Below are 9,351 nucleotides of genomic sequence, written 5' to 3'. Positions count from 1 at the left end.
CCAGATCTAAGGTCATTCAAAAGATCCCACACATTACACGACAGGAAAAAGAAAGAAAGAAAAAAAAATATGTATACATTAAGAATGTCAACCTCTAAATGATGCCTGACCGAAAGGGGTTTAAGCTGAAGTCTAGACTTATTTTGCCTAACCCTTTTACAACTGAAACACTACTGTCTGTCCAAAGATGACACAATTTCTCTCATACCAACGATGGTAACATGTAAGCACAAAACTTAAACAATCAAAATTATATTAAGCATCCTCGATCAACTTCTTTTCTAATGTTTCATTCAAGTGTTCTATAATATTTAACTTGTACATTTTCTTAAATGCATGAATAGTTTTGGAGCAGAAAGGTGATTGAAACTCTCTCTCTCTCTCTGTGTGCGTGCGTGTGTGTGTTTAAAGTTCAGAGGTAAGTCTGATGTTCAAAGCATTCTTATGCATAGTGATGGTCAGGCATGGTCATATTGCTGCTATGAATGGTAAGATTTGGAAAGCTTTTTTTTTTTTGCATCTTCTTTTCAAAGAAAAACAAAGTGTGGGTTTGTTGAGGGGTTGGTGAATTAAGTAAGTATGATACTACTATATTGGAAAAAATAGAATAGCTACCGTTTAGTTTGAAAGGTTTAAGAAACAAAACCCTTCTACAAAGCATTTCATGGTTGTGTGTGTGTGTGTGTGTGTGTGTGTGCGTGTGTGTGTGTGTGTGTGTGTGTGTGTGTGTGTGTGTGCGTGCGCGTGCGTGCGTGTGTGTGTGTGTGAAAAAGAATTTTTTTTTTTTTCCCCTAAGGCGGGACTTCCGGTTTGGGAAGGCGGGACTTCCGGCTAGGGGGCGGGACAAAGGGCGTGACGTCACACCTGTCAAAAGTTTGATTGAAAGTGGGTACTATCTCTCTCTCCCAATCACTCCCACATTCACACACCAATGGGACAGGACTGCCATGCAAGGCGCTAGTCGACCACTGGGAGCAACTTAGGGTTCAGTGTCTTGCCCAAGGACACTTCGACACATAGTCAGGAACTGGGATCGAAACCCCCAACCTCTCGATCAGAAGACGACCCTCTACCACCTGAGCCACGGTCGCCCTAAATGACAGGTGAAATATCTTCTAGAACTCAAGCAAGTCCAGATGCTACGTTTGAAAATATGAGAATAATCCACTGTATAACAAGCTTTAGCTTTTGTTCACACTGGGATGCTAATGTAGCTAATGCTGTGTGATAGTGAAATTTGACTGACAACTTACAGTGTCGCCACATTTCAGTAGCAACTTTGTCTTTATAAATGTTGTTGTTTGGACAATGTGTGGCTCTTGTTCTAGTTTGTCTTATTTTTTGTAAACTCCAGGCAAAATGTAAGAATGTCATTGTAAAACAATTGTTTTTGTCATAAGTTATTTACTGATTGTAGGATAATCTACTGTTTTTAGCAGCAACCCCATATTAATAATTCTATTCAGAACTGGCTCCTGTTCCTTCATTTTCCATAGAATAAAGGGAGTATATATAACAAATAAAATAACATGTTTTCTCAGCAAAGTAGTAAATTAGCTTCATAAATATTTACCACTGGCTGCCTTGTTTTTTCTACAAAAATAAAAAATGACAGACTCCTGTCTCAGGATCCATTGGTTACGTATATCGTATTTGTCACAGCTCCTTATTGAGGCATTATGTGCTTTTATTTTGTCCTTTTGTGTTGTTTTCATGTAAAATGTATGCTTTTTTGGAGTCATAATATGCACTTGTGTTGTCATTTTGCATTTTTTGAAGTCACTTTTGTGTATTTCTGTACTATGGGTTTGCAGTCATTTTTTGTGTTTTTCTTGTCTTTTTGTGTATTTTTTGTTGTCACTTTTAATGTGTGATTTTGTTCATTTTTGTCATAGTTTTGTGAGTGTCTGTCATTCTGTGTATATCATATATATAAATATATATATATAGCATATGTATGTTTTTTTGGAGTCATATTGCACATTTGTGTTGTAATTTTGCGTTTTGGAGTACATTTTGTGTATTTCTGTTGTAATTTTGCTTGTTTGTTAGTACTGTGTGTTTGCAGAGACATTTTTTGTGTTTTTCTTGTCTTTATGTGTATTTTTGTTGTCATTTTCTATTGTGAGCCATTTTGTGTATTACTGTTGTCGTTTGGTTCATTTTTGTAAGGCAGGGCAAATTTATTTGTATAGCGCATTTCATACACACGGCAACTTAATGTGCTTTACATGATCAAAAAGTGGAAGTTGTAGTAATTTTGTACAGCTTTTGGAGTATTTTCTGTGTTTTTCTTGTCTTTGACTGTATTTTCCTGCAATGTTGTAACTCTTTATAGTTTTTATTGTATTCTTGCTTTTGTTTTGTGTTTTTTTCTGCCATTTTGTACGTTTACTTTGGGGTCCTCATAAAATTAGACAGAGGGCTGCATGTGGAAAGAATAAAGAGTTTTTATAGTAAATTTGTCTTATGTTAAGAGATATTTTGAGCATTCTTTTGTCCTTTTGTGTACAGTATTTTTTCCAATAAAATGTATGATTTCTAGAGTGATTGTGTGTTTCTTTGGGGGTTTTTTTGCTGTTTTTTTTTTGTAATTTTTGTGGATTTATGTTGTTGGGGATGTAATGTATTGTAAATTGCATAACAACTTATGTGTGACAAGTTAAAAAGCAATGCACATATAATTTAAATTAAAACTGAGTTCATGAGTTTAAACTCTACTTTAATACAAGTTCAATGTTAAAAGACAGTTAAAAGTGTTAAAAGAGTGTTAAATAGACATGATTTACTTCACTCTTTATTGTTAAAATTGAGACTGAGTGATGTTTATCTGTGATCCACTAAGTGTTCTGAGTTAGACTATCTGGGATCGATTGGTTTTGTCTCCACCCTCACACGTGCAGTTTTCCTCAATCTACTAACACTCCTGATGGAGGAAGCAGACCTAAATCACATTTGTGATAGTTTCACCTCTTTTCAGGTATGTTTATAGTCAGAAACACAGTTTATATGTCATAAATAAGTTACTAACAAGTAAGGAGTTTCATGATGTTGTAGTTTTGATATTTGAGTTTGATAAGAGTTAAGTTTTATGAACATTAGTAAGCTAACAGACGAGCCCGTGCCATGTGTAGTGTGTTCTGTTGTTAGCTTCTGTTTCATATGAGCATAGATGTGTTTAAAATATGTTTTACTGTCCTATGTAGTTTGATTTATGCACTTTGATTAGCTCAATACAAGTTTAAGACTTACATATTTGATGTTTGAAAGAAAAGAGTGAGAAAATTATTTATTGCCGTTAAATACTGTTTTTCATTGTTTGGTTAAAGGAAATGTGTGTATCCTACCTCCACTATTTGTTTTAATGTGAAAGTGCTGTTAATGTGCGCATTTGTATATTGTTATATTTTTTGTAAACATGTATTTGATTCTACTAAACACTCTTGGTGAGGAAGCAGACCTGAATAATTTTTGGGATTATTTCTCCTTTTTTCAGGGGTGGACGGTCATTGTCTAATGCCTACTACAATGGCATTGAGATGTGATTTGAGGAGCTCCACACAACAATGTCAGACAATGTAGCAGGTTAGCTAATCCCTGTTTTTGTTCAAACTGGACTTTTAACGTTACGTTCTGTGCACCCACTCACCAAGGGCTACATCCACCCCTCTCACTGGCCAGATTGGTGGTGATGGACCTGTTTAAGGATTCAAATTTTTATTTATGCATACTTGTTCTTCATGAGACCCCTGACAGACTTGTTTGTTCCTTGATCAGGGTATTGGTGACAGATCTGATTTTATTGATGACAGACCTGGTCCATCCCTGCTTGGTGATTATGTTATGGATCAATGGATGCTGCAGATGTTGAGCCCAGGGGAACAAAAAGTAAGTGTTACTCTCATTACACATATTTACGTGTGTCAGAGCTATGGAATCAAATTAGGGTCATAAAGATTTTGTGTGCTCAAAAAAAAAATTGTGTGCATAAAAAAAAAATCTGTGTGAAAAAATTATTTGTATTTGTAAAATACGTTTTGTCTGCAAAACAAATTTGTTTGAAAAAATATTGGTATTTATAAAATACATTTTTTTGTCTGCAAAAAAAATCTGTGTGAATAAAATATTTGTATTTGTAAAACATATTTTGTGTCTGCAAAATAACCTTTATACCTGTAAAAACTATTTTGCTTTTGTGTTACAACTACAGAACCAAGATGAATTGTGACCCTGTTAAATAATAATAGATTTAAAGTGAATGTCTATCCCTGCTAAAAGTGAACTTTTATTTAGATTTTTTTTATAGATAACGGTGCAGTTTTTACACAACTCAGAGGAAAACAAAAAGCGTTATGACCACATACAAGGCTAAGATTTAAAAAAAAAAAAAAAATTTAAACAATATCGTTATTGAATTTTCCAAGTGTAAAAACAAAAAGAAAAAAATAGACAAAAAACAAACAAACACAAGTCCAACAAAAATTCAAGTAAAACAATGTGTTGGATGGGGTCTTTTCAATGAAACAAAAACATTACAACCCTACATTGGATTTTTTTCCCCTTTATGCAAATATGATCATTATAACTGTGCAGACAAAATGGGACCAAAACATAAACAAGTAAATACACGACAACAAGACAGTCAAACAGAACATGGCGGTTAAAAGAGTACTTCTGTAAAAATTAGATCATGAGTCCATACAAGTTTCTATGCAGTAACATCCAGTAACCCAGGAATGGGGGAAAAGTTAAGCAGAGGGTGCTCTTATTCTACTCCACATTTGTTCAACAGATTAGATAAGTCTTTGTTCTTAATGTAATGGATAAATCGACCCCACACTTTTTGAAATGTCTCCTGTTTGTTCTTAAGGATGTAGGAATTTTTTTCCAAAGGCAAACAGGAAGATAATTCCCTAAACCACATTACAATACCTGGCCTACTCGTGCTTTTCCATGTTAGAGCTATTGTCCTCTTAGCTTGTAAAAAACATATTTGAAAAAATTCTTTTTGTTTTATATTATGAGCAGCTGGGTAGAGGCCCAGTAGAAATAGTTTGAGATCTAGCTCTAATCTGATTGAGAGGATGTCCTGCACATTTAATCTAACCTCTTCCCAAAACTCCCTCACTCTGGGGCACTGCCATAGGCAGTGAAAGATAGTACCTCTATATCTACACCACACCTATTGCAAGTATCTGGGATATTCATATTAAATTTATTCCATTTATTCTGGAGTGATATACACCCTCATCAGCCAGTTGTATTGTAGGAGTTTTAAGCGATTATTACTCATCCCTGTCTGGGCTGCCTTACAAGCTCTGTGCCACTGTTCCAGTGTTAGATCCTCCTGTAAATCACATTTCCAGGCATTAAATTTAGAGTCAGAAGACTCAGTGGAGGAGGCTTAAAATCTCCTGCAATAATATAATGCCCATTAAGTGTTGACAAAGTAAGGAATAAATTACTGAAAAAGTTTGGGTCGTTAACTGAATTAAGACATTCATTGAAAAGGATTATCAAAAATCTGCCTGTTTTAGCTGATATTATCTTTATGACTTTCAGTGGAATGGACCCGTGGACAAGTGTCATAACTCCTCTTGCTTGAGTAGTGAAATGTGCTGAATATACGGCCCTATGCCATCTCCTCTTGATCCTTAACTCCTCACCCACTGCCAGATGCGTTTCTCAAAGAAAAATTATTTTAGACTGTATATCCTTTAGTCTGCCCATGACTTGTTTCATTTTTTTAAGTTTTTGCAATAATTTCGAACCCACTGGACATAGTAGTTAACCAGGGATGGATTACTCATGATATAGTCTATGATGAAACCTTTAACCCGCCAGAACAGCAACATAAAAAGAAAACAAATGTCTTGAACACCAAACAGAAACCCAACATCCCAAAAAAAGGGTTTCTGCCCCCCCACCCACCCTCTTGTACACCCCAGTAGGCTTAGCGGCCACTCCACACTACGTGAGGATTAGTCAGACTTTGCTAGCCGCTCCACCTCAACATGTCCTCCCCCTCCGTTTGTATAACAGAACAATAAAACTAAAATAACAATTATGTCACCTCTGAAATGCCTTTTGTCAGGAAATGTATACGTAACATTATGCTTTCAAACATTTATGGATTGGTTACTTTCAAGCAGGTTAATAAACCCAAACAGGTTGTCTCGGTGCGCTCTTTCAATGGTCAGCTTCTTCCCATAGTCTCCGGGATCCACGCCTCAAAGAAAGAACAGGTGTCGCTGCCCTCCGCACCCTCGGGGAGATTTACCAGCCTCAGGTTTAGTCGTCTGGATCTTGCTTCTAGATCGTCAACCTGGCCAGCCATTTCCTTGTTTATCTGTTCGAGGTTACGGACCTTTGCTACTAGGCCAGTAACGGTGTCCTCTGCCTCGGAGATTCAAGTCTCTGCGCCCTTAACTCGTTCCAAACATTCACCAACTTCTTTCCTGACTCCTTTAATTGCCATCAAAACTCCGTCAAATCTGTCCGTCTTTAATTCTTTGATGGCTTCAAGGATTGGCTGGGGGTTAGCACTTTCACCCTCGGTCTCGCTAGCTTCCTCCGCCATTGCATTAGCATTAGCCGTAGCTTCTCCTCTCGGCTTGCCTGGAGTGAATTCAGTTTTGGCTTGGGAGGATTTGCCACGGCCTTTACCCTGTTTACCAAGCGTAGACGCTATCGGGGTGTTCTCAGCAGCTAAGCCGCATACCTTCGGTGTCAAGTAGTTTAGTTTATTGTAGGAAATTTTGCTGCAATAATTTACGGAGGAGACACCCGTCCGTCTAGCACGCCACCATATCGGAAGTCCTACAAGGGTAAGATTTTAAGAAAAAAATAAAGTATAAGTAAATGTAAATGTATCTGACCTGACATTATTTGTTATTTGTTGACGGACTGACCTCGCCCCACAATTCGACTGTGACTTCGTATTTGGTGGAATCTCTCATTGCAAGTCCAGACATGTGTGGAGTGGACACTGGAGTCTTTATATGTAAATCTGTTTTGTTGTTTGTGGTAGTATTTTACATATTTATGCCTGTTGCTTCTCTTTTTCCCAGTGGCATGTAAAACATACTATGAGACAGTCTGGAAGAACATCAGATTTAGTCAGCCAGCCCTTTGGGCTCAAGCAGAAGCCATGAAAGGTTCAGCTCACAGCAGACAGAGGAGGAAAAGGGTAAGGCATTGCACAGAGCATGTGCAGAGAGCAAAGTAGAGCTTAATCTATTCTTATCATTTTTGTACTATGTCAATGACGCTAGTGACATTTTAGAGGGAAAAACAAAACAAAATGGCTGACACATACTGGCCACGGGTACATGATGTTTTTTAATTCAGAATTATTTATTCGGAATTAAAGTGTTCTGCTTCGGGTTTAAATAAAAATGGTAATTCCCGAACGAGGTTTACATGGAAACTGGTTTTTTTGGCTTTAGATAATCCGGCTTTAGGTCTAGGGATTTGGGAAGGCTCTGATTGGACAGGGGGAGAATGTGACATATCACGTTTATCAGGAAAAACACACAACAAACCTTTAATTGTCGACTGTAACTCAGAACACCACACATGAGAACTGTTTTCACTTTTTTTTTGATTGTAGTTTTGAAGCAGCGGCTCAACAATAACACACAGTTTCAGTTTGGACCGTGGAGCGGAAGGAGATAGGAACTAATAACCGGTAAAAAGCCCAGTAAACTTCTGGTAAAGAACCACCAGGAATAAATAGTTGCTCCCTGGTAAAGATAGTAGCACCTACACCTGCACGTGACAGAATGTCCCAGCCCTCAGCAGACCCAGCGGGACCCTCAATGCAGGATTTTTCCATTTTGCAGCCAGTTGGAAGAGCCCCTGCTCTCCAGTCCGAAAGAGACCATCTATCCCCAGGAAAGAGTGGACACTGATGAGAGTTTGTGTGGCCATTCGTCTTCGGCCTGCCCTGGAGAGAGTCCCTGCAGGGTGCCAACTCTGCTGACAGTTCCGTCTCCCCGCACCAGGCCGCCAACTCTGCCACCAGTTCCAGCTCCTGGCACCAGGCCACCAACTCTGCCGCCAGTTCCGGCTCCCGGCACCAGGCCGCCAAATCTGCTGCCAGTTCCGGCTCCTCGCACCCAGCCACCTTTGTCCAGCGTGCGTTTCGTCGTTTGGCGTACCAGAGGTGTCGTTGTCTGTCTTGCCTTCGTCTGGCCAAACCGGGGTCCTCTTCCTCTGGCCCGGCGGGGGTGTTGTCATCTGGCCCGCCGGAGCCCCCTTTTGCCGGCCCGCCAAAGGTGTCACCGTCTGTCTTGCCAGAGCCCCTTTCGTCCGGGCCATCCAGAGCTCAACTCTTTGTCCCAGTCTGGCCCGCCTCAGGGAAGCCCGCCAGAACCCAGTTCCTTGCTCCTGCCTCGGAAGAGGCTACCAGAACTCAGTTCTTTGTCCCTGTTTGGCCTGTCTCTCGGGAGGCCACCAGAGTCCTGCTCCTCGGCCTCGTCTTTGCCGCTTCATGGGAGGCCGCCAGAGTCCTGCTCCTCGGCCTTGTCTGCGCCGCCTAATGGCAGGCCGCCAGAGTCCTGCTCCTCGGCCTCTTTGGGCCCTTATGCGCTGCCTCATAGGAGGCCGCCGGGCTCTTTGAACTCATCTGCTCCACTTCATGGGAGTTCCACCAGAACTTTGTTTTGTGTTATTTCTATGTTATTCACTGGGCTCGGTTTCGTGCCAGTAATTCCTGGATCGACAACTGTTTTTTGCTTTTGGACATTGTTTTTGTTTACTCTTTCTCTGTTTTTCTTGGTTTTGGTTTTTGTGTTTTTGAATACCTCTGCCTCCCTGGACTGACCATCTGTGTGCTGAATCCCTGCTTGCCTGACCATGCCAAAGAAATCAATAAATGTTGGTATAATGCACCTGAGCTCCCCCTCCGTCCTTGCATTTGGGTTTGCACTTGCACGTGACAATCCCTGCTGCTGGTGTGTTGTGCAGAAATCCCTACAAGGTAAATTTTCAAAGCTTAGTGTGTATATCCCTGCTTATGGTGTGTTTTGCTAATACCTCCAATACCAGATAAAGGTATTGCTCTGTTGTTTGCACTTGTTGAATCTGTGCAGTTTGGGCCCTGTTTGAGCTCAGGGTGCATATCCCTGCTTATGGTGTGTTTTGCTGGTACTGTTGTTATGAGGTAAATTTAGTTCTCTGTTGTTGAGATGAGGCAGTGGGCTCAATGGTTTTTACATGGTTTTATTTATTTTACAGATCTTTTCCACTACTGTTTTGTGTTGTTTAAATTACTGTTTAGTCTTGCATTTCATATATTGTGGCTCTTTTACACAGTACTGAATGTTATTTGTTTGGCGTCGGGTGCGG

The 9,351-nt window shown here is 39.7% G+C and overlaps 1 long non-coding RNA gene across 1 annotated transcript; it reads left to right on the top strand.

Moving 5' to 3' along the window:
• The first annotated feature begins 3,448 nt into the window (after window positions 1-3,448).
• On the top strand, window positions 3,449-7,183 carry LOC114480829 (uncharacterized). Its single transcript, XR_003676171.1, has 3 exons — window positions 3,449-3,585; window positions 3,778-3,888; window positions 7,071-7,183. It is a non-coding gene; the product is annotated as an uncharacterized LOC114480829 (long non-coding RNA).
• The last annotated feature ends 2,168 nt before the right edge of the window (window positions 7,184-9,351 follow it).

The sequence above is a fragment of the Gouania willdenowi genome, chromosome 3, assembly GCF_900634775.1.
Source record: "Gouania willdenowi chromosome 3, fGouWil2.1, whole genome shotgun sequence".
Classification (NCBI taxonomy): domain Eukaryota; kingdom Metazoa; phylum Chordata; class Actinopteri; order Blenniiformes; family Gobiesocidae; genus Gouania; species Gouania willdenowi.
This window is presented reverse-complemented; position numbering and strand designations above follow the sequence as displayed.